The sequence below is a fragment of the Ranitomeya imitator genome, chromosome 2 (assembly GCF_032444005.1).
Source record: "Ranitomeya imitator isolate aRanImi1 chromosome 2, aRanImi1.pri, whole genome shotgun sequence".
In the NCBI taxonomy this organism is placed as follows: Eukaryota; Metazoa; Chordata; class Amphibia; order Anura; family Dendrobatidae; genus Ranitomeya; species Ranitomeya imitator.
Genome location: NC_091283.1, coordinates 345562550 through 345588132, shown reverse-complemented (window position 1 = coordinate 345588132; position 25583 = coordinate 345562550). Strand labels below are relative to the sequence as shown.

The 25583-nt window shown below is 50.9% G+C and overlaps 1 pseudogene; it reads left to right on the top strand.

Moving 5' to 3' along the window:
* The first annotated feature begins 2153 nt into the window (after positions 1–2153).
* On the top strand, positions 2154–25577 carry LOC138666529 (uncharacterized; annotated as a pseudogene).
* Positions 25578–25583: the final 6 nt, after the last annotated feature.

The following is a 25583-nucleotide window of genomic DNA, read 5'->3' as shown; positions in this document are numbered from 1 at the left end:
ACCTTACAGTTATTGATGAAGGTCCCGGCCTGGGACCGAAACGTCGTTATACTTTGGGATCAATAAATCTACTCTAAATATTTCACCGCTAAGTTGAGTGCCGGGTTATACGTTATTCATTGCTGTATAATGGCCACATAATGCTCCATACTGTATAATGGCCACACATGATGCTCCATACTGTATAATGGCCACACAGTGCTGCATACTGTATAATGGCAACGCATGATGCTCAATACTGTATAATGGCCACACATGATGCTCAATACTGTAAAATGGCCACACAGTGCTGCATACTGTATAATGGCCACACATGATGCTCAACACTATTTAATGGCCACACATGATGCTCCATACTGTATAATGGCCACACAGTGCTGCATACTTTATAATGGCCACACATGATGCTCAATACTGTATAATGGCCACACATGATGCTCAATACTGTAAAATGGCCACACAGTGCTGCATACTGTATAATGGCCACACATGATGGTCAATACTGTATAATGGCCACACATGATGCTCAATACTGTATAATGGCCACACAGTGCTCCACACTGTATAACGGCCACACATGATGGTCAATACTGTATAATGGCCCCACATGATGCTCCATATTGTATAAAGGCCACACATGATGCTTAACACTGTATAATGGCCACACAGTGCTCCATACTGTATAATAGCCCCACATGATGCGTACAGTATAATGGCCCCATATGATGCTCATTACTGTATAATGGCCACACAATGCTCTATACTGTATAATGGACACACATGATGCTCCATACTGTATTGTCAGGATAGTGTATGAAATATCATAAGTTAGTTTTCTTGCTAGCATGCGTGGGCTAAAGCCCCCTTCTTGGGGTGATTCTGCAACAGCTTTTATGGCTTTTAGCTGCAAATTCCTGACTTTCAGCTCCCAAATCCCTCATACCCCTCCCAAAAGAATTTTTACGACTTGCATAGCTGCAGAAACTGGTCTGATCTACCTTTTAAAACATGGAAGTCCTTTGTTCCATTATTGTAAGATGTTGGGCCAATGACTGGGGCTAAGAGAATATTAAATAGATATTGCTAAAGTCCATCGGAGCATCTATCCATCACGGTAAACATGAGCTTCTAACTCCATCAGGTAAAAAGTAGGGATTTCTCGGTAATTATGCATCACAAATAGGACATATTTGATCTCATTAGAATGCCAAGGTTAATACGAGATGAATGCTGGGTTTGTTATGGCTATGACATGTTCTGTAGCGGAGATACAGGCATTAGAAAAACTTGTGTTAAATTTACTAAGAATGAAGAGATAGGAGGGACTGTGGAAGCCAGCCCTGTCGGTGATGTCATGGGCTGCGGTTTATAAGTTTCTGCCACTGCCAGGCCCCCAGGAGAGTGAGTTTTGACCTGAAAAGCCTGACTGCTGTCCTAATGCATTGGGACATATGGGAACTCCACTAGCCTGGTTGCCTCAAATGATCTGACCACATGTAAGTGTTATTTCTTATGTAATCCCTGTTTTTTTATAATTACCTTTTACATATTTCAATTGTCTCTTTTGTAACATCCTTGTAATATTTTTATATTTTTTTATAAAAACTTCTTTCGGAGTAAAATATTTAAAGTACTAGTTTGTTCTTCATGCTCTAAAACGTACACTAAGCCTTCTGAAGGGAATTACGCTACTGTGTTGGGTTAGCTTCGGACCCGTTTAATCGAAGCAGGTGGCAGCTTACCGTGTGCAGGCCTTTGGGTGTCGTTGTAGCGACTGCGGCATTGATAATTATTGTTCCTGCCTGAGTGGGAGTAGTTTATCGCGTCGCTGCAGTGTGCCCAATAGCCGGTACATAGCAGGCAGCCTTTCTGGTGACTAATTACCCTAGGTGCAGTACCTAATCTGACCTGACAGAAAGAGGGGCACCAGAGAGCTGCAGGTTTCAAGTGGAACTGTAAGCAGGATATACATAAATCTCTGCAGTTCATGGGAGATTGAAGAGCAGTGGGATACCTAAAATAAGCCCCTGCTGTGAACTAAGAGGTCAATAGCCTTGTGTGTTTTTTTTTTCATCACATTGTGGAGTGGAGGGATAACTAAGATAAGCCCCCCTGCACATGTGATAGCCGTCTGTTGGCCTAAAGTCCGTGACATGGGGGTGACGGTCACGGTCCGGATTCCTAACATATTGGTGGCAGCGGTCCGGATTCGGGACATATTGGTGGCAGAGGTGAGGAATCGTGACAAATTGGTAGCAAGCGGTGGGATATCTTAGAGCATTAGGGTATGTGTCCACGTTCAGGATTGCATCAGGATTTGGTCAGGATTTTACATCAGTATTTGTAAGCCAAAACCAGGAGTGGAACAATTAGAGGAAAAGTATAATAGAAACATATGCACCACTTCTGTATTTATCACCCACTCCTGGTTTTGGCCTACAAATACTGATGTAAAATCCTGACCAAATCCTGATGCAGTCCTGAACATGGACACATACCCTAAGTGAACTGGTTTGAGCAATCATTCCTCTCACTAAAAACTTGCAGAAAGCTCTTGCGAGGACTCTGCGCAAATAAGTTTGGAGAACGAACTCCGTGTTTATTAGTCCTGAGACAATTGTGTGTACTGGTAATTATCCCTTTCCTTTCTCTTTGTTTTTCTGTCCTATCTTTTATTTGGCAACCACGGTTGTGCTGGGAGAAACCTTTTATGAGCAGCAGACCAGAGACACCCTTATTGCCTTATGCAAGTCACAGCACATTGATTTTGCAGGCAAAAACAAAGCCCCACTGGTCGCAGTTCTGGTGCAATGGGAAGCCACTCTAGACCACTCTCAGAGCCCAGTGGCCGCAGAAGCCCGCACCAGCGAACATGGTGCTGCAGCAGAGGTCCAACCACTGAATGCTGGCCCTGTTAGCAATCCGGGCGAATTGGACCCCCACCTGCAGGCGGCCTTGAAAGAATTCCCCACTGATGACCATGAGGGACGTCGGCAGCTGATTCAGCAATACCGGCAGGAGGCCGAGGCCCAAGCCGAGCGAGAGGCCCAGGCCCAGCGAGCCGAGCGAGAGGCCCAGCGAGCCGAGTGAGAGGCCCAAGCGGAGCGGGAGTACCAGCTACAGTTAGCTCGACTGCAAATGCAGGGGTCGTCCCAGTCCGGCCGTGAGCCCAGCAGCGCTCAGATACCGAAGCCCCGGCCCGATCACTTCCCTGTTATGGAAAAGGATGGGGACTTGGACACTTTTCTGTGGGCATTTGAGAAAGCCTGCAGACAGTACCAGCTGCCTACACAAGAATGGGCACGATACCTGACACCAGGGCTGAGAGGCAAAGCTCTGGAGGCGTTTGCTGCCCTCCCTCAAGAAAAAGATGGTGACTATGAGGCCATCAAGCAGGCTCTGATAGCCAAGTACCAGCTTACACCCGAAGTGTACCGTGTAAAGTTCCAGAACCTCCACCGTGGCCCACATGACAGCTACAGCGATGTGGCACATGGACTGGGGACCCATTTTGACCAGTGGACCCAAGGACTGTCAGTGACCTCCTTTGCACAGCTGCGAGATCTGATGATCAAAGACTAGTTCTTACATCTTTGCCCAGCTGAGGTGCGACAGTTCGTGATGGACAGAGAAGCCAAAGACGTGACGAAAGCAGCGCAGATTGCCGATGCCTATGAGGCCAACCATAGATCGGAAGTGCGGAAGCCAGTCACCACCAGCTGGAGAGGGGGTAAGCCTGCAACCAATGCCAGTACCCCTGCCAGCCAACACACCAGAGGTCCTGTACCCATAGCCAACAGCACCAGACCTACCACCGAACCTCGCCAGTGTTACTTCTGCAACCGGACTGGTCATATCAGTCCCTACTGCCCAGACAAGCCGAAGAAACCCTCATCCAAGGCCCCAGGGCCTAATGCAGCAGTTCTTTTGGTGGGTGGTGTGGCTGGGAGGGTGTGTGACAACGTACAGCACGTCACCATGGGAGGCCATGTTGCTACAGGCCTCAAGGACACCGCTGCTGAACGAACCCTTATCCGACCCGAACTGGCAGTCCCTGAAGAAATCATTCCGGGGAAAACCCTAACTGTCACTGGGATTGGGGGCATCAGCTGTCCCTTGCCAATGGCCCGGGTTTATATTGATTGGGGTGCTGGGAGCGGGGTGAAGGAAGTGGGGCTGTCTGATAATTTGCCCACTGATATTTTGTTGGGGACTGATTTGGGGAGGATGGATGCATACTACGTCCCTGACACCCCTCCCCATTCTGCTAGTAAGGGTAACGTTAACCCTGATGATGATGATGATGATGATGGGAAATCGCATGTGTTACCTGACCATGCTTTACCTTGTAATGATGCATCTGATAACCATTTTTTCCCTAGGATTGACGGTGAAAATGTTGTACCTGTGCCAACTGAACCTGATAATGATTTTTCTGGGAAAGTTGATGTGTCCATAGGTACAGAAGTGCTCAGCCACGTCGCTCTGTGGAGTGAGACGGCTGAGGAACCCCTAACAGGGGCAAGTGTCGGTGCTACAGGAAATGGGGAGATACATGGGAACCATGAGGAAGATGATGCCATGCAATTGACCAGTGCCACCGAGGAAGGTAACTGGCCCATAAGTAGCACTGCTCCTGAGGTAATGGGGGTGGATGGGGAGGTAGAGCCCATAGCAGCGTCGGCTGGTGGGTCTGTAGAAATCCCCGGGGAGACAGCCTACGTAGCTGCTGTCACCCGCAGTCAGAGTGCTCGGAACGCAGATAACTGTCTGCCTCCCGGACCCTCCTCAGTCATCAGTGTGACGGTAATAATTATAGGGGATAATTCAGGAGACTCTTTGCGTGGAACAAGACAACAGGACACAGTTTTATAAGTGGTAAAGTTTATATTATCACACGGTGCTTCAAACAGGTGCAGAGAGAAACTCAAGTCCACAACACTTGGTGCAAATAAAAAACGCAGCTTAGCAGTCAATAGGAAACTTCAGAGGTAGATGATAGCAAACAAAGTCTATGAAGCACAGTTATACTTGAGGAAACTTGACACGAATAGATCCTTGACTAGTCCAGATACAGATAGATATGCTATTAGGCAGTTCAAATCATATCTTAGCTCAACCAGGGAGGCCTGGTTAATGGTCTCAGGTTTTGCAGAGCAGAAACAGCTTACATGTCCAGCAAATGCAGATGGAAGTAACACGAGCAGCAGATGAAGGAGGATTACTGAACACTCGTGTGCAGCAGGAACTCAGCGCAGAGTGGCAGAATCTCCAACACAGGTTCACAGGAGCAGGTGCAAAGCTAGGGAGTAATCAGGAGCTGGCTGCAGAGCAGAATAATCTAGCACAGACTGAAGGCTGGGGTGCAGTTTTATAGCAGGGAGACAAGTGCACATGAGACCAAGGACGCCATGTTGGAAAAGGGCAGTAATGCACAAAAGTAAAAAATGTTCAGAGTCCTGACAGTGACCTGAATCAGAGGTGGACTCAGAGCAGGTCCAAGAGGGTTCCCGTGGGGAAGGGACCCTGACATCGCTTCTGGCTTCCCCTAGCCAGGAGTTTCAGGCCGCTCTGCACACAGATGCGAGCCTAGAGAGTTTGAGACTACTCACCGAGACGCCCGCCTCCGTGATTGATAAGGAGAGGGTGTTCTGGGAACGAGGAAGGTTGTACCGGGAGACAGTACCCGGAGAATCACAAAAGGAGTGGTTGAGGGAAAGACAGCTGGTCGTCCCGCAGTAATTCTGGGGTGAGTTGTTACGGATTGCCCATGAGATCCCGCTAGCTGGACACTTGGGGATCAGCAAAACAAAGGCCCGGCTGTCTCAACACTTCTATTGGCCTAAGATGGGGACAGATGTGTCAAACTACTGCTGCTCCTGTGTCACCTGTCAAAGAGTGGGGAAGGCGGGGCCTGCTCTTAAGGCTCCCCTGATCCCTTTGCCAGTGATAGAGGAGCCTTTCCAGAGGATCGCGGTGGACATTGTGGGCCCGCTGGCCGTCCCCAGCAGCTCTGGAAAGCAATATATCCTTACTGTGGTAGACTACGCTACCCGGTACCCAGAGGCAGTAGCTCTGTCATCAACTAGGGCAGTTAAGGTGGCGGATGCCCTGTTGGCTATCTTTTCACGTGTAGGATTTCCCAGGGAGATGCTCACTGATCAAGGGACGCAATTCATGTCTCGCATAATGGAGGCTCTCTGTAAGAGAATGCAGGTGAAGCACCTGGTATTGAGTGCATATCACCCACAGACCAATGGCTTGTGTGAACGCTTCAATGGTACCCTCAAACAGATGCTACGCATGCTGGTTGAGACACAAGGGCGCGACTGGGAGTGGTACCACCCACACCTGCTATTCGCTTACCAAGAAGTTCCGCAGGCCTCGACGGGGTTCTCCCCCTTTGAGCTCCTGTATGGCAGGCGAGTCCGGGAACCCCTTGGGGTGGTAAGAGAATCCTGGGAAGAGGAGCGGAACCCTTCGGAAGTGTCCATAGTGGAGTATGTCATGCGCTTCCATGACAAGATGCAGACCTTGACGCAGTTGGTGCATGACATTGACAACCTGACGCAGGCTCAGGCTGATCAGAAGCACTGGTACGACAAGAACGCCCGGGAGCGGACCTACCACGTGGGTCAAAAGGTGTGGGTGCTGGTCCCCGTACCAACGGATAAGCTTCAGGCAGCCTGGGAGGGCCCGTACGTCATCCACCAACAGCTCAACCCGGTTACCTACCCGGTCACCTCACGCTTGACCACGCTCGGGGTAAGCGAAAGGCCTTTCACGTCAACATGATGAAGGCTCATCACGAATGTGAACCTTTCATCCTACCGGTCTGCAGCGTACCCGAAGACGGGGAGGAGGACACCCTCCTGGACATGCTGGCCCAAGCCAAGGCCGGTGGGTCCATCGAGGATGTGGAGGTAAGCGCCTCGCTAACTGAACCACAGCAGTTGCAGTTGCAAACCACACTGGAACCCTTCCGGGCCGTGTTCTCCAACCGGCCTGGAAGGACTGAGTTAGCAGTCCACGAGGTGGACACCGGGAATCATGCCCCACTACTGCGAACACCCTATCAAACCTCCGACCAGGTGCAGCAGGTTATGCGCCAGGAGATCGATGCGATGTTACAGCTGGGGGTGATTCGACGGTCAAAGAGTGCGTGGGCCTCCCCCGTAGTTCTCGTGCCAAAGAAGGACTGGACCGCCCGATTCTGCGTGGACTACAGGGGCTCAACGCCATCACAGCCTCTGACGTGCACCCAATGCCGCGCATCGAGGAGCTGCTTGAGAAGTTAGCTGGTGCAAAATACCTGACAATAATGGATCTGAGTCGAGGATACTGGCAGATTCCCCTGAGCCCCGAGGCGCAGGAGAAGTCCGCCTTTATCACCCCTTTGGACTGTACGAGTCCACGGTCATGCCCTTCGGCATGAAGAATGCCCCTGCCACTTTCCAGCGGATGTCAACCTCCTGCTTCAGGGACTGGAGAAGTACGCAGTGGCGTACTTGGATGACATTGCCATCTTCAGTCCCTCCTGGGAGGAACACCTGCAGCATCTCGAGGAGGTGCTCAGGTGAATTCACCAAGCAGGACTGACTATCAAGCCGGGAAAGTGCCAGATGGGCATGAGGGAGGTCCACTACCTGGGGCACCGGGTAGGCGGAGGCACCCTGAAGCCAGAGCCTGAGAAAGTGGGCGTGATCATGAACTGGCCCACTCCTGGGACCAAGAAATAGGTGATGTCCTTCCTGGGCACTGCAGGGTACTATAGGCGCTTCGTACAGAACTATAGTAGCCTAGCAAAACCTTTGACAGACCTCACCAGGAAGAAGCTACCCCACATCGTCAACTGGACAGATAGCTGTGAGGGGGCCTTCCAGGCGTTGAAAATCGCACTGTGCAACGCCCCTGTGTGAAGGCAGTCGACAGCAGTTGACCGTTCTTGGTACAGACTGACACCAGCGAGTTTGGCCTCGGTGCTGTGGTCAGCCAGGTTGACTCGGAGGACCAAGAGCACCCCGTGTTGTACCTGAGCCGGAAACTTTTGCCAAGGGAAGTGGCCTACTTCACCATTGAGAAGGAGTTCCTGGTCATAATCTGGGCCCTGCAGCGCTTGCAGCCCTACTTGTACGGTCGCACCTTCACCATGGTGACCGACCACAACCCTCTGCGCTGGCTAAACGCCATGTGTGTGGAACCAATGGCAGGTTGCTACGCTGGAGCCTTGCCCTTCAGCAGTTTGATTTCACCATTGAATACAAAATGGGCAGGGAGCATGGAAATGCGGATGGACTGTCCCGCCAGGGTGAACCTACTGAGGTGCACATGGAGGCATACCAAGGGGTTCTGCCTCCGTAGCGCACACCAAAAGGGGGAGGTGTCAGGATATTGTATGAAATATCATAAGTTAGTTTTCTTGCTAGCATGCGTGGGCTAAAGACCCCTTCTTGGGGTGATTCTGCAACAGCTTTTATGGCTTTTAGCTGCAAATTCCTGACTTTCAGCTCCCAAATTCCTCATACCCCTCCCAAAAGAATTTTTACGACTGGCATAGCTGCAGAAACTGGTCTGATCTACCTTTTAAAACATGGAAGTCCTTTGTTCCATTATTGTAAGATATTGGGCCAATGACTGGGGCTAAAAGAATATTAAATAGATATTGCTAAAGTCCATCGGAGCATCTATCCATCACGGTAAACATGAGCTTTTAACTCCATCAGGTAAAAAGTAGGGATTTCTCGGTAATTATGCATCACAAATAGAACATATTTGATCTAATTAGAATGCCAAGGTTAATACGAGATGAATGCTGGGTTTGTTATGGATATGACATGTTCTGTAGTGGAGACACAGGCATTAGAAAAACTTACGCTACTGTGTTGGGTTAGCCTCGGACCCGTTTAATCGAAGCTGGCGGCAGCTTACAGTGTGCAGGCCTTTGGGTGTCGTTAGCGACTGAGGCTTTGATAATTATTGTTCCTGCCTGAGTGGGAGTCGTTTATCGCATCACTGCAGCGTGCCCAATAGCCAGTACATAGCAGGCAGCCTTTCTGGTGACTAATTACCCTTGGTGCAGTACCTAATCTGACCTGACAGAAAGGGGGGGCCAGAGAGCTGCAGGTTTCAAGTGGAACTGTAAGCAGGATATACATAAATCCCTGCAGTTCGTGGGAGATTGGAGAGCAGTGGGATACCTAAAATAAGCCCCTGCTGTGAACTAAGAGGTCAATAGCCTTGTGTTTTTTTTCCATCACATTGTGGAGTGGAGGGATAACTAAGATAAGCCCCCTTGCACATGTGATAGCCGTCTGTTGGCCTAAAGTCACCCCGATCCGTGACGTGGGGGTGACGGTCACGGTCCGGATTCGTGACATATTGGTGGCAGCGGTCCGGATTCGGGACATATTGGTGGCAGAGGTGAGGAATCGTGACATATATATTGGCCACACATGATGCTGCGTACAGTATAATGGCCCCACATGATGCTCCATACAGTATAATGGCCCTGCATGATGCTCTATACAGTATATTGGCCACACAGTGCTCCATACTGTATAATGGCCCCACATGATGCTCCATACTGTATAATGGCCACACATGATGCTCCATACTGTATAATGGCCACACATGATGCTCCATACACATGATGCTCCACTCAGTAAACCCCATACACATGCGGCTCCTCTCCGTACACTTCATACACACGCAGCTCCTCTCCGTACACCTCATACACACGCAGCTCCTCTCCGTACCTCTCGTACAGACACAGCTCTGCTCCGGACACCTCGTACACACGTGGCTCTGCTCTGTACACCTCGTACATATGCGGCTCTGCTCTGCATACCTTGTACACACGCGGCTCCGCTCCGTACACCTCGTACACACGGCTCCTCTCCGTACACCTCATACACACTTGGCTCTGCTCCGTACACCTCCTATACAGGCGGCTCTGCTCCGTACACCTTGTGCACGGTGGCGCAGTGGTTAGCACAGCAGCCTTGCAGCGCTGGAGTCCTGGGTTCAAACCCCACCAAGGACAACATCTGCAAAGAGTTTGTATGTTCTCTCCGTGTTTGCGTGGGTTTCCTCCGGGCACTCCGGTTTCCTCCCACATTCCAAAGACATACTGATAGGGAATTTAGATTGTGAGCCCCATCGTGGACAGCAATGATAATGTGTGCAAAATGTAAAGCGCTGCGGAATATGTTAGTGCTATATAAAAATAAAGATTATTAAAAATAAAGATTATTATTACACAAGCAGCTCCGCTCGATACACCTCGTACACATGCGGCTCCGATCCGTACACCTCGTACACACGCGGCTTTGCTCTGTACACCTTATACACACGTGGCTCCGCTCTGTACACCTCGTACACACGCAGCTCTGCACCGTACACTTCGTACACACGCGAATCCGCTCAGTACACCTTGTACACACGCAGCTCCTCTCCGTACACCTCGTACACACACGGATCCGCTCCGTACACTTCGTACACAGGCGGATCCGCTCCGTACACCCCGTACACACGTGGCTCCTCTCCGTACACCTCGAACACACGCGGCTCCGCTCCGTACACCTCGTACAGATGCGGAACCGCACCGTACACCTCGTACACACACGGCTCCGCTCTGCACACCTCGTACACACGAGGCTCCGCACCGTATACCAAGTACACACTGCTCCGCTCCATACACACGCGGCGCCGATCTGTACACCTCGTACATACGCGGCTGCACTCTGTACACATTATTCACACGCGGCTCCGCTCCGTACACCTCCTACACATGCGGCTCCGCTCCATACACCTCGTACACACGCGGCTCCGCATCGTACCTCGTACACACGCGGCTCTTCTCCATACACCTCGTACACACGCGGCTCCTCTCCGTACACACGCGGCTCTGCTCCGTACACTTCGTACACATGCGGATCCGCTCTGTACACCTCGTACACACGCGGCTCCTCTCCGTATACCTCGTACACACACGGCTCCTCTCCGTACACTTCGTACACAGGCGGATCCGCTCCGTACACCCCGTGCACACGTGGCTCCTCTCCGTACACCTCGAACACACGCGGCTCCGCTCCGTACACCTCGTACAGATGCGGAACCGCACCGTACACCTCGTACACACACGGCTCCGCTCTGTACACCTCGTACACACGAGGCTCCGCACCGTATACCAAGTACACACTGCTCCGCTCCATACACACGCGGCGCCGATCTGTACACCTCGTACATACGCGGCTGCACTTTGTACACATTATTCACACGCGGCTCCGCTCCGTACACCTCCTACACATGCGGCTCCGCTCCATACACCTCGTACACACGCGGCTCCGCATCGTACCTCGTACACACGCGGCTCTTCTCCATACACCTCGTACACACGCGGCTCCGCTCCGTACACCTCGTACACACGCGGCTCTGCTCCGTACACCTCGTACACACGCGGCTCTGCTCCGTACACTTCGTACACATGCGGATCCGCTCTGTACACCTCGTACACACATGGCTCCTCTCCGTATACCTCGTACACACACGGCTCCTCTCGGTATACTTCGTACACACGCCGCTCCGATCCGTACACCAAGTTCACACACGCCTCCGCTCCGTACACCTCGTACACACGCGGCTCCGCTCCGTACCTCGTACAAACACTGCTCCGCTCCGTACACCTCGTACACACGCGGCTCCGCTCCGAACCTCGTACACACGCGGCTCCGCTCCGTACACCTCGTACACACGCGGCTCCGCTCTGTACACCTCGTACACACACGGCTCCGCTCCGTACACTTCGTACACACGCGGCTGCGATCCGTACACCAAGTTCACACGCGGCTCCGCTCCGTACACATTGTATACACACCGCTCCGCTCCGTACACACGCGGCTCCGCTCCTTGTACACACACTGCTCCACTCCGTACACCTCGTACACACGCGGCTCTGCTACATCCACCCTGTAAACCCCTCCTGACCCCACACAAACTTCCCCTCCTCCAGCACCATGACAACCAGCACAGCAGAGTCCTGCATACACTGAGGCCCCTGATCATGTGACCCGACTCCTCCCCTCCTGTGACCTCATCACAGGTCCTGTCCGCACAGAGCAGCCATTCGAAGTTACCCGATGTCTCTTAGCAACCAGTCGGTGAATCACATTCAGTGCAGTGTGAAACAAGTATTATCCCGGCTGTGACCGCGAGGAGACTGTCAAAATCGGGACAGCCCCGCTGGATCTGGGACAGTTGGGAGGTCTGGGCAACTGTGCGCTGCCTCTACCCCTGTGTGCTACATGCCTGTGTGCTGTCTGTAAACCTATGCGCTGTATGGGGCCCCGTATATGCTGCTTTGGGCACCTGTGTGCTGCCAGGGGCCCTATGCACTGCCTGGGTGCCCTTTGCACAGCCTGGGGCCCCTGTGCGCTGCCTGGGGCTCCTGTGCACTGCCAGGGGCCCTGTATGCTGCCTGGGGTCCCTGTGTACTGTCTGGGGCCCCGTGTGCTGTCTCTACCACCCTGTGCACTGCCTGGGGCCCATGTGTGCTGCTTGGGGCTCTGTGTGCTTCCAGGGGTCCTGTGCACTACCTGGGGCCCCCATGTGCTGCCTAGGGCCCTGTGTGCTGCTTGCGACCCTATTTGCTGTCTTTGCATCCGGTGTGCTGCCTGGGGCCCCGTGTGCTGCCTGGGGCCCTGTGGGCAATGGTAACCCCGGGTATATTCTGGGCGGGGAGTATAATCTGGCCTAGGCCACTGTAACCCCGGGTATATTCTGGGCAGGGGGTATAATCTGGCCTGTTACACCAGTCTCTGGTCCAGGTCAGTGGTACCTGGCGGCTGTATATATAACAAAGCAAAATCTGCATAAAGAGTGTAGGTCCTGCAGATGATCCCACTAACAAGTATCACAAAAAAGCACAAAGTGGAAAAAATAAAACATAACTTTTAATACACAAAAGTAGATAAAAACAAGTCACCCAAGTGAACACTTAATACGGGGCCAAGTCACCACCATATATAATGGACATTGAAAGATGACAGGCCCTACACGGGATTAAAAGTTTCCAGCAATATATGCAGAATCAATCTGGGATAAGGTACCCAAAGGAGCTGTTCAACAATATATAAGACAGCAACTGACCCTATGCAACCAGACGCATATAGACACAATAGACAGTAATCAGCATGTACTGTAAAATATGCTTACTGTACTAATAAACAAACAGGAACGGTCTCACCAATTCCATAAGGCAGGCATCAGAGCATCGGATTTTCTTTAGTCAGACAGACATCCGGACCATGAAGAGATGACAATCCCTATGTCAATCCCTGTGGGGCTACAATAAGCTATCCCCCAAGCTCCTGCCCTTACAAGGGCAGTCCACATCTACCCCTGTAAACATATGCCCTGCACTCTCCCTGTGTTGTCCCGACGCGTTTCTTCCAAGCTCAAGTCATCAGGGGACTTGCTTGTATGAGGAGATTAAGTGCTAATAACAGAGGGACAAAAAGTCCTGCCCCCCTCTATGCTGTCCTGCAAAGAGTGGATAGGCTAGGGCCGTTCTTAAATAAGAAATGTGAAACAACATATCACACTCCCCATTGGGCGATCTAAATACATGGCAGCTGGGAATAGTTAGGGTAAACAATAAAAAAAAAAAAAAGCGGCAGCACACTGTATACTACATAATATATGTGACCCGGCACTTGATAAACACACATAAATACATAGGAGTGGAACACTCACAGTTCCGGTGATATCACACGCCCAGCACCATGTGGAGCATGTGTCTCCGCAACAATGGAGGTATTTCCGGTCCTGCGTCCCAGAACCGGAAGTTAACGCTGCCTAGCAACCGAACAATACACACTCTAGAGTTACGCTCAATGAAATAGCAAAATCCTTTGCACAACAAAGAGGAGCGGTCCCGGACGGGCGATACGTCACACTACATATCAAAAAGTGTGCACTAAATGCGGCCAGCGATACCCAAACCGGAAGTATCGCCAAGTGGAGTGCGTAACCATGGAGGCGTTTACGGTCCTGAGTCCCAGTTATTGGTACCTGGCAACCGGACAACGCATTATAGAGTCGACCTAGCAGCCGGACAAACAAATCCTCAACGCTACAAAAAAGAGAGGCGGTCACAAGAGGGCTACATGTCACATTATGAGTCCAAAAAAAAGTGCGGTCAGTGATACCAAAACCGGAAATCACTGATAACCGGCAGACGGTGTAAAATACAAATGGTGCGGTGAAATAACCGCCGCAACTATACAGTTGTAGTTTAGATGATTATTGACGGTATATATGCAAAACAGCACTAAAACAAAAATACTCATAAATTGGCACCCAGAATAACATAAATGGTGCAATAAATACACCACCTCTACTGTATGACCAAGTGCTAGGATAATAGAATGTCTCACAACAAAACTCATAAAACATAGTAAAACACATTTAATCTGTCATAAGATAACAATAAGTGACAGAAACAAAAGTGTTAAACTATGCATATAATTATACCACAATAAACATAAGGCTAAAAATAATCATAAAGCCTAATAACGGTTCCCAGATCAATGGGACTAAAATGTGGACACTAGAAGAGACAATGTGTGCTGAGTAAATAACCCTAAAAAGAGTAGTTCATGCGGCTCACTGATATCACATAAAATCAAAAAATACCCCAACTATCCAAAGTGTACAAACCATGCAAAAAGAGGCCCATGGAAATTTGATATGGTGAATAGCATATTGTATTGTAAATATAGCGAATCCCATAAACAATAATTGGATGACATAATTAAGGATTTAGGCACGATGGTACTGGAAAACTGTAAAATATCAGAAAGTAGGCTGCAAAGGGAGGCCGGGAGGCCCTTCAAACAAAGCAGCTATAATTGATTTGGTCGTTAAGGCCATGTGGGCTCACAGTGTTTAAGTAGAAAGTCCACTTGGCCTCCTGCTGCAGCAGCACACGATCCCAATCACCCCCTGTGAGGACAATGTATAAAATCGGTAGTAGTTTCTCTGCCTTTTAGCACCATAGCTGAGGGAATTCGGCACCGCTAACCATGGTGCTGTGAAACACATGGTCGCTGTAAAACCCCCCCTCTTTTTTCCCTTCCTGAATACAACCAATCAGCCCTAGGACAAACACTGGGTAACCTGAAGCTGTGTGTGGGCAGGGTGTGGCCTTACACTGCAGGTGACCAATCATGCAAAGCCACCTGTGGTCCCTCCCTTCTTAGTCAGGAATGTCTTTGTCCTGAGAGTCTCACAACGTAAATATCTCGGAGACCTCAGTGAATATCATTAGTGATGCCCCAAGGCTGGAGTATATAAGCCCCCACACTTAACCCAGCCAGCAGTTGGAGTTTTGTTGACTGAGGACTTGATCTGTACTATGCATTGGGACATCTGGGGGTCTGCCTGCAGCATGGTTTTGCCTGACCTGGACTGAGAACATGTGAGTGTTACCTTTTCTTATTTACTCCCTGTTTATTTCATAATTACCCTTGTACATATTTGCAATTGTCTCATTTATAACATCTTTATAAAATATTTTTGATAAAGCACTGCCTAATTTTTTATGGGATATAATATTATATATTAGTTCTCCTGTTCTAAACCGTACCCTAAGTCTCTTGAAGGGAAAATACGCTACTGTTACTGTTGTGTTGGGTTAGCTTCGGACCCGTTTAATCGAAGCTGGTGGCAGTGATACCGATAGTGTGCAGACTTTTGGGTGATGCTGAAGCGGCTGCGGGGTTAATAATTATTGTTCCTGCCTGAGTGGGAGTAGTTATCGCGTCGCTGCAGCGTGCCCAATAGCCAGTACATAGCAGGCAGCCTTTCTGGCGACTAATTACCCAGGGTGCAGTACCTAATCTGACCTGAGAGTAAGGGGGGCGCCAGAGAGCTGCAAGTGTTAAGTGGTACTGTAAGTGGGATATACATAAATCCCTGCAGTTCGTGGTATACAGAAAAGCAGTGGGATACCTAGAATAAGCCCCTGCTGTAAACTAAGAGGTCAATAGCCTTGTGTGTGTTGTTTCATCACATTGTAGCAGTGGAGGGATAACTAAGATAAGCCCCCTGCACATGTGATAGCCGTCTGTTGGCCTCAAGTCACCTCAATCTGTGACGTAGGGGTGACGGGTGGGAATCGTGACAATTGGTGGCAAGGCGGTGGGATATCTTAGAGCATTAGTGATTTGGTTTGAGTAATCATTCCTCTCACTAAAAACTTGCAGAAAGTTCTTGCGAGCACTCTGCGCAAATAAGTTTGGAGAACGAACTCAGTGTTTTATTAGTCTTGAGACAATTGCGTACGGGTAATTATCCCCTCCCTTCTCTTCGTTTTTCTATCCTATCTTTTATTTGGCAACCATGGTTGTGCTGGGAGAAACCTTCTATGAGCAGCAGACCAGAGACACCCTTGTCGCCTTATGCAAGTCACAGCACATTGACTTTGCAAGCAAAAACAAAGCCCAACTGGTCGCAGATCTGGTGCAATGGGAAGCCGCTCGAGACCAATCTCAGAGCTCAGAGGCCGCAGATGCCAGCACAAGCGAACGTGGTGCTGCAGCAGAGGTCCAACCACTGAATGCTGGCCCTGTTAGCAATCCGGGCGAATTGGACCCCCACCTGCAGGCGGCCTTGAAAGAATTCCCCACTGACGACCATGAGGGACGTCGGCAGCTGATTCAGCAATACCGGCAGGAGGCCCAGCAAGCCGAGAGAGAGGCCCGAGCTGAGAGAGAGGCCCGAGCCGAGCGGCAAGCCGAGCGAGAGGCTCAGGCCCAGCGAGCCGAGCGGGAGGCTGAGCGCCAAGCCCAACGAGAACATGAACTGGAGATGCTCCGGCAGGGGGGATGCCTTCCACCGCCCAGAGCCGCGAGCCCAGCAGCGCTCAGATACCTAAGCCCCGGCCCGATCACTTTCCTGTTATGGAGAAGGACGGAGACTTGGACACTTTTCTGCGGGCCTTTGAGAAAGCCTGCAGACAGTACCGGCTGTCTACAGAGGAATGGGCCCGATACCTGACACCAGGGCTGAGAGGTAAAGCTCTGGAGGCGTTTGCTGCCCTCCCTCAAGAACAAGATGGTGACTATGAGGCCATCAAGCAGGCTCTGATAGCCAAGTACCAGCTTACACCCGAGGTGTACCGTAGAAAGTTCCGGACCCTCCAACGTGGCCCACCCGACAGTTACAGTGATGTGGTGCATGGACTGGGGACCCACTTTGACCAGTGGACCCAAGGACTGTCAGTGACCACCTTTGCACAGCTGCGAGACCTGATGATCAAAGACCAGTTCTTTCATCTTTGCCCAGCTGAGGTGCGACAGTTCGTGATGGACAGAGAACCCAAAGACGTGACGAAAGCAGCGCAGATTGCCGATGCCTATGAGGCCAACCGTAGATCGGAAGTGCGGAAGCCAGTCACCACCAGCTGGAGAGGGGGTAAGCCTGCAACCAACGCCAGTACCCCTGCCAGCCAGCACACCAGAGGTCCTGGCCCTGTGGCCAACAACACCAGACCTACCACCGAACCTCGCCAGTGTTACTACTGCAAGCGGCCTGGGCATATCAGTACCTTCTGTCCAGACAGGCCGAAGAACCCCCCAGCCAAGGCCCCAGGGCCTAATGCAGCAGTTCTTTTGGTGGGTGGTGTGGTTGGGAGGGTGTGTGACAGCGTACAGCCCGTCACTGTGGGAGGCCATGTTGCTACAGGCCTCAAGGACACCGGGGCTGAACGAACCCTCATCCGACCCGAACTGGCGGCCCCTGAAGAAATCATTCCGGGGAAAACCCTAACTGTCACTGGGATTGGGGGCATCCGCTGTCCCTTACCGATGGCCCGGGTTTTTATTGATTGGGGTGCTGGGAGCGGGGTGAAGGAAGTGGGGCTGTCGGATAATTTGCCCACTGATGTTTTGTTGGGGACTGATTTGGGGAGGATGTTTGCATACTACGTCCCTGACACCCCTCCCCAATCTACTAATGAGGGTAAAGTTAACCCTGATGATGATGATGATGATGGGAGATCGCATGTGTTACCTGACCATGCTTTATCTTGTAATGATGCATCTAATAACCATTTTTTCCCTAGGATTGATGGTGAAAATGTTGTACCTGTGCCAGCTGAACCTGATAATGATTTTTCTGTGAAGGTTAATGTGTCCATAGGTACAGGTGTGCCCAGCCACGTCGCTCTGCGGAGTGAGACGGCTGAGGAACCCCTAACAGGGGCAAGTGTTGGTGCTACAGGAAATGGGGAGATGCATGGGAACCGTGAGGAAGGTGACGCCATGAAAGTGACCAGTGCCACCGAGGAAGGTAACTGGCCCATAAGTAGCACTGCCCCTGAAGTGTTGGGGGTGGATGGGGAGGTAGAGCCCATAGCAGCGCCGGCTGATGGGTCTGTAGAAACTCCCGGGGAGACAGCCTATGTAGCTGCGGTCACCCGCAGTCAGAGTGCCCGGAACGCAGATAACTGTCAGCCTTCCGGACCCTCCTCAGTCACCACTGTGACTGAACCAGAGGTGGACCCAGAGCAGGTCCAAGAGGGTTCCCGTGGGGAAGGGACCCTGACATCGCTTCTGGCTTCCCCTAGCCAGGAGTTTCAGGCCGCTCTGCACACAGATGCAAGCCTAGAGAGTTTGAGACAACTTGCCGGGACGCACTCTCCGAGGCTGATAAGGAGAAGGTGTTCTGGGAACAAGGAAGGTTGTACCGGGAGACAGTACCCGGAGAATCACAAAAGGAGTGGTTGAGGGAAAGACAGCTGGTCGTCCCGCAGCAATTCCGGGGTGAGTTGTTGCGGATTGCCCAATAGATCCGACTAGCTGGACACTTGGGGATCAGCAAAAGTAAGGCCCGGCTGTCTCAACACTTCTATTGGCCTAAGATGGGGACAGATGTGTCAAACTACTGCCGCTCCTGTATCACTTGTCAAAGAGTGGGGAAGGCGGGGCCTGCTATTAAGGCTCCCCTGATCCCTTTGCCAGTGATAGAGGAGCCTTTCCAGAGGATCGCGGTGGACATTGTGTGCCCGCTGGCTGTCCCCAGCAGCTCTGGAAAGCAATACATCCTTACTGTGGTAGACTACGCTACCCGGTACTCAGAGGCAGTAGCTCTGTCCTCAACTAGGGCAGATAAGGTGGCAGATGCCCTGTAGGCCATCTTTTCACGTGTAGGATTTCCCAGGGAAATGCTTACTGATCAAGGGACCCAATTTATGTCTCGCCTAATGGAGGCTCTCTGTAAGAGAATGCAGGTGAAGCACCTGGTATCGAGTGCGTATCACCCACAGACCAATGGCTTGTGTGAACGCTTCAATGGTACTCTCAAACAGATGCTACGCATGCTGGTTGAGACCCAAGGGCGCGACTGGGAGCGGTACCTCCCACACCTGCTGTTCGCTTACCGAGAGGTTCCGCAGGCCTCGACGGGGTTCTCCCCCTTCGAGCTCCTGTATGGCAGGCGAGTCCGGGGACCCCTTGGGTTGGTAAGAGAATCCTGGGAAGAGGAGCCGAACCCTTCTGAAGTGTCCATAGTGGAGTATGTCATGCGCTTCCGTGACAAGATGCAGACCTTGACGCAGTTGTTGCATGACAACATGACGCAGGCTCAGGCTGATCAGAAGCACTGGTACGACCAGAACGCCCGGGATCGGACCTACCACGTGGGTCAAAAGGTGTGGGTGCTGGTCCCCGTACCAACGGATAAGCTTCAGGCCGCCTGGGAGGGCCCGTACGTCGTCCACCAACAGCTCAACCCAGTCACTTACGTGGTCACGCTTGACCACGCTCGGGGTAGGCAAAAGGCCTTTCACGTCAACATGATGAAGGCTCATCACGAACGTGAACCTTTCGTCCTACCGGTCTGCAGCTTGCCCGAAGACGGTGAGGAAGACACCCTCCTGGACTTGCTGGCCCAAGCCAAGGCCAATGGGTCCATCGAGGATGTGGAGGTAAGCGCCTCGTTAACTGAACCCCAGCGGGTGCAGTTGCAAACCACACTGGAACCTTTCCGGGTCGTGTTCTCCAACCGACCTGGGAGGACTGAGTTAGCAGTCCACGAGGTGGACACCGGGAATCACGCCCCACTACGGCGAACACCCTATCGAATCTCTGACCAGGTGCAGCAGACTATGCGCCAAGAGATTGATGAGATGTTACAGCTGGGGGTGATTCGACGGTCAAAGAGTGCGTGGGCCTCACCTGTAGTTCTCGTTCCAAAGAAGGACCGGACCACTCGGTTCTGCGTGGACTACAGGGGACTCAACGCCATCACAGCCTCTGACGCGCACCCCATGCCACGCATCGAGGAGCTGCTTGAGAAGTTAGCTGGCGCAAAATACCTGACAATAATGGATTTGAGTAGAGGATACTGGCAGATTCCCCTGAGCCCCGAGGCGCAGGAAAAGTCCGCCTTTATCACACCCTTTGGACTGTACGAGTCCACGGTCATGCCCTTCGGCATGAAGAATGCCCCTGCCACTTTCCAGCGGATGGTCAACCTCCTGCTTCAGGGACTGGAGACGTACGCCGTGGCGTACTTGGATGACATTGCCATCTTCAGTCCCTCCTGGAAGGAACACCTGCAGCATCTCGAGGAGGTGCTCAGGCGAATTCACCAAGCAGGACTGACTATCAAGCCGGGAAAGTGTCAGATGGGCATGAGGGAGGTTCACTACCTGGGGCACCGAGTAGGCGGGAACACCCTGAAGCCAGAGCCTGACAAAGTGGGAGTGATCGTGAACTGGCCCACTCCCGTGACCAAAAAATAGGTGATGTCCTTCTTGGGCACTGCAGGGTACTATAGGCGCTTCGTAAAGCACTATAGTAGCCTGGCAAAACCTTTGACGGACCTCACCAGGAAGAAGCTACCCCACATCGTCAACTGGACAGATGGCTGTAAGGGGGCCTTCCAGGCGTTGAAAACCGCACTGTGCAACGCCCCTGTGTTGAAAGCAGTCGACAGCAGTCGACCGTTCTTGGTGCAGACCGACGCCAGCGAGTTTGGCCTTGGTGCTGTGCTCAGCCAGGTTGACTCGGAGGACCAAGAGCACCCCGTGTTATACCTGAGCCGGAAACTTTTGCCGAGGGAAGTGGCCTACTCCACAATCGAGAAGGAGTGCCTGGCCATAGTCTGGGCCCTGCAGCGCTTGCAGCCCTACTTGTACGGTCACACTTTCACTGTGGTGACCGACCACAACCCTCTGCGCTGGCTAAACGCCATGTGTGGAACCAACGGCAGGTTGCTACGCTGGAGCCTGGCCCTTCAGCAGTTTGACTTCACCATTGAACATAAAACGGGCAAAGAGCATAGGAATGCAGATGGACTGTCCCGCCAGGGTGAACCTACTGAGGTGCTCATGGAGGCATACCGTGGGGTTCTGCCTCCCTAGCGCAGACCAAAAGGGGAGGTGTGAGGACAATGTATAAAATCGGTAGTAGTTTCTCTGCCTTTTAGCACCATAGCTGAGGGAATTCGGCACCGCTAACCATGGTGCTGTGAAACACATGGTCGCTGTAAAACCCCCCCTCTTTTTTCCCTTCCTGAATACAACCAATCAGCCCTAGGACAAACACTGGGTAACCTGAAGCTGTGTGTGGGCAGGGTGTGGCCTTACACTGCAGGTGACCAATCATGCAAAGCCACCTGTGGTCCCTCCCTTCTTAGTCAGGAATGTCTTTGTCCTGAGAGTCTCACAACGTAAATATCTCGGAGACCTCAGTGAATATCATTAGTGATGCCCCAAGGCTGGAGTATATAAGCCCCCACACTTAACCCAGCCAGCAGTTGGAGTTTTGTTGCCTGAGGACTTGATCTGTACTATGCATTGGGACATCTGGGGGTCTGCCTGCAGCATGGTTTTGCCTGACCTGAACTGAGAACATGTGAGTGTTACCTTTTCTTATTTACTCCCTGTTTATTTCATAATTACCCTTGTACATATTTGCAATTGTCTCATTTATAACATCTTTATAAAATATTTTTGATAAAGCACTGCCTAATTTTTTATGGGATATAATATTATATATTAGTCCGTTCTCCTGTTCTAAACTGTACCCTAAGTCTCTTGAAGGGAAAATACGCTACTGTTACTGTTGTGTTGGGTTAGCTTCGGACCCGTTTAATCGAAGCTGGTGGCAGTGATACCGATAGTGTGCAGACTTTTGGGTGATGCTGAAGCGGCTGCGGGGTTAATAATTATTGTTCCTGCCTGAGTGGGAGTAGTTATCGCGTCGCTGCAGCGTGCCCAATAGCTAGTACATAGCAGGCAGCCTTTCTGGCGACTAATTACCCAGGGTGCAGTACCTAATCTGACCTGAGAGTAAGGGGGGCGCCAGAGAGCTGCAAGTGTTAAGTGGTACTGTAAGTGGGATATACATAAATCCCTGCAGTTCGTGGTATACAGAAAAGCAGTGGGATACCTAGAATAAGCCCCTGCTGTAAACTAAGAGGTCAATAGCCTTGTGTGTGTTGTTTCATCACATTGTAGCAGTGGAGGGATAACTAAGATAAGCCCCCTGCACATGTGATAGCCGTCTGTTGGCCTCAAGTCACCTCAATCTGTGACGTAGGGGTGACGGTCACGGTGGGAATCGTGACACCCCCACACGTTATATGTGGGGAGATATCAGTTATTCAGTGAGCCGCATGAACTACTCTTTTTAGGGTTATTTACTCAGCACACATTGTCTCTTCTAGTGTCCACATTTTAGTCCCATTGATCTGGGAACCGTTATTAGGCTTTATGATTATTTTTAGCCTTATGTTTATTGTGGTATAAATATATGCATAGTTTAACACTCTTGTTTCTGTCGCTTATTGTTATCTTATGATAGATTAAATGTGTTTTACTATGTTTTATGAGTTTTGTTGTGAGACATTCTATTATCCTAGCACTTGGTCATACAGTAGAGGTGGTGTATTTATTGCACCATTTATGTTATTCTGGGTGCCAATTTATGAGTATTTTTGTTTTAGTGCTGTTTTGCATACATACCATCAATAATCATCTAAACTACAACTGTATAGTTGCGGCGGTTATTTCACCGCACCATTTGTATTTTACACCGTCTGCCGGTTATCAGTGATTTCCGGTTTTGGTATCACTGACCGCACTTTTTTTTGGACTCATAATGTGACATGTAGCCCTCTTGTGACCGCCTCTCTTTTTTGTAGCGTTGAGGATTTGTTTGTCCGGCTGCTAGGTCGACTCTATAATGCGTTGTCCGGTTGCCAGGTACCAATAACTGGGACTCAGGACCGTAAACGCCTCCATGGTTACGCACTCCACTTGGCGATACTTCCGGTTTGGGTATCGCTGGCCGCATTTAGTGCACACTTTTTGATATGTAGTGTGACGTATCGCCCGTCCGGGACCGCTCCTCTTTGTTGTGCAAAGGATTTTGCTATTTCATTGAGCGTAACTCTAGAGTGTGTATTGTCCGGTTGCTAGGCAGCGTTAACTTCCGGTTCTGGGACGCAGGACCGGAAATACCTCCATTGTTGCGGAGACACATGCTCCACATGGTGCTGGGCGTGTGATATCACCGGAACTGTGAGTGTTCCACTCCTATGTATTTATGTGTGTTTATCAAGTGCCGGGTCACATATATTATGTAGTATACAGTGTGCTGCCGCTTTTTTTTTTTTTTATTGTTTACCCTAACTATTCCCAGCTGCCATGTATTTAGATCGCCCAATGGGGAGTGTGATATGTTGTTTCACATTTCTTATTTAAGAACGGCCTAGCCTATCCACTCTTTGCAGGACAGTATAGAGGGGGGCAGGACTTTATGTCCCTCTGTTATTAGCACTTAATCTCCTCATACAAGCAAGTCCCCTGATGACTTGAGCTTGGAAGAAACGCGTCGGGACAACACAGGGAGAGTGCAGGGCATATGTTTACAGGGGTAGATGTGGACTGCCCTTGTAAGGGCAGGAGCTTGGGGGATAGCTTATTGTAGCCCCACAGGGATTGACATAGGGATTGTCATCTCTTCATGGTCCGGATGTCTGTCTGACTAAAGAAAATCCGATGCTCTGATGCCTGCCTTATGGAATTGGTGAGACCGTTCCTGTTTGTTTATTAGTACAGTAAGCATATTTTACAGTACATGCTGATTACTGTCTATTGTGTCTATATGCGTCTGGTTGCATAGGGTCAGTTGCTGTTTTATATATTGTTGAACAGCTCCTTTGGGTACCTTATCCCAGATTGATTCTGCATATATTGCTGGAAACTTTTAATCCCGTGTAGGGCCTGTCATCTTTCAATGTCCATTATATATGGTGGTGACTTGGCCCCGTATTAAGTGTTCACTTGGGTGGCTTGTTTTTATCTACTTTTGTGTATTAAAAGTTATGTTTTATTTTTTCCACTTTGTGCTTTTTTGTGGTACCTGGCGGCTGGACAGGAGGCCACGAATGTCTTACCTTCCAGTGTCCCCGGAGCGGCTTTTGATCCCCCAGGTCCTGCAGGACGTCATCTGTGCGTCCTGCTCATCTCTAGTTGGGACCTGTGGATTATTTTTTTCTGGGCGGGGGAGAGGGAATCTGGCCTAGGCCACTGTAACCCTGGGTATATTCTGGGCGGGGGTATAATCTGGCCTAGGCCACTGTAACCCTGGGAATATTCTGGGTGGGGGGTATAATCTGGCCTAGGCCAGTGTAACTCTGGGTATATTCTGGGCGGTGGGTATAATCATCTGGCCTAGGCCACTGTAACCCTGGGTATATTCTGGGCGGGGGGTATAGTCTGGCCTAGGCCACTGTAACCCCCGGGTATATTCTGGGCGGGGGGTATAATCTGGCCTAGGCCACTGTTACCCTGGGTATATTCTGGGCGGCAGGTAATCTGGCCTAGGCCACTGTAACCATGGGTATATTCTGGGCGGGGGGTATAATCTGGCCTAGGCCACTGTAAACCCGGGTATATTCTGGGCGGGGGGTATAATCTGGCCTAGGCCCCTGTAACCCCGGGTATATTCTGGGCAGGGGGGTATAATCTGGCCTAGGCCACTGTAACCCCGGGTATATTCTGGTCAGGGGTATAATCTGGCCTAGGCCACTGTAACCCCGGGTATATTCTGGGAGGGGGGTATAATCTGGATTAGGCCACTGTAACCCCGGGTATATTCTGGGCGGGGGGTATAATCTGGCCAGTTACACCGGGATCCATCTCTAGTCCCACTTGTCCCGAATACAGCGGATAGTCCTGGATTTGGGTCTACCCCCGGCAGTCTCAGACGTCTGCTGAATGTCCCTCACTGCCAGGGCCCCTCTGACAACTCCTCCTGCCTGGGGGAGAAAAGGGAAATGGGCGTGGTCAGGTGCGTGGCCAGAATGTGCATGGTCCGTCCCTTTACCTGGGAGGTGTCTGGATGTACGGCCATATGTATTACAGATTAGCCTTTTTACCTTCCTACAGTGTGACCCCACTGTGATGTGAGCCCCGTCCTCCAGGTACAAGGGGGAAACTGATGGAACTATAAACTCTTCATTCCCCAAATGTCTGCCCTGTTCTGTCTCCTCAGGTCACCTGACGGATA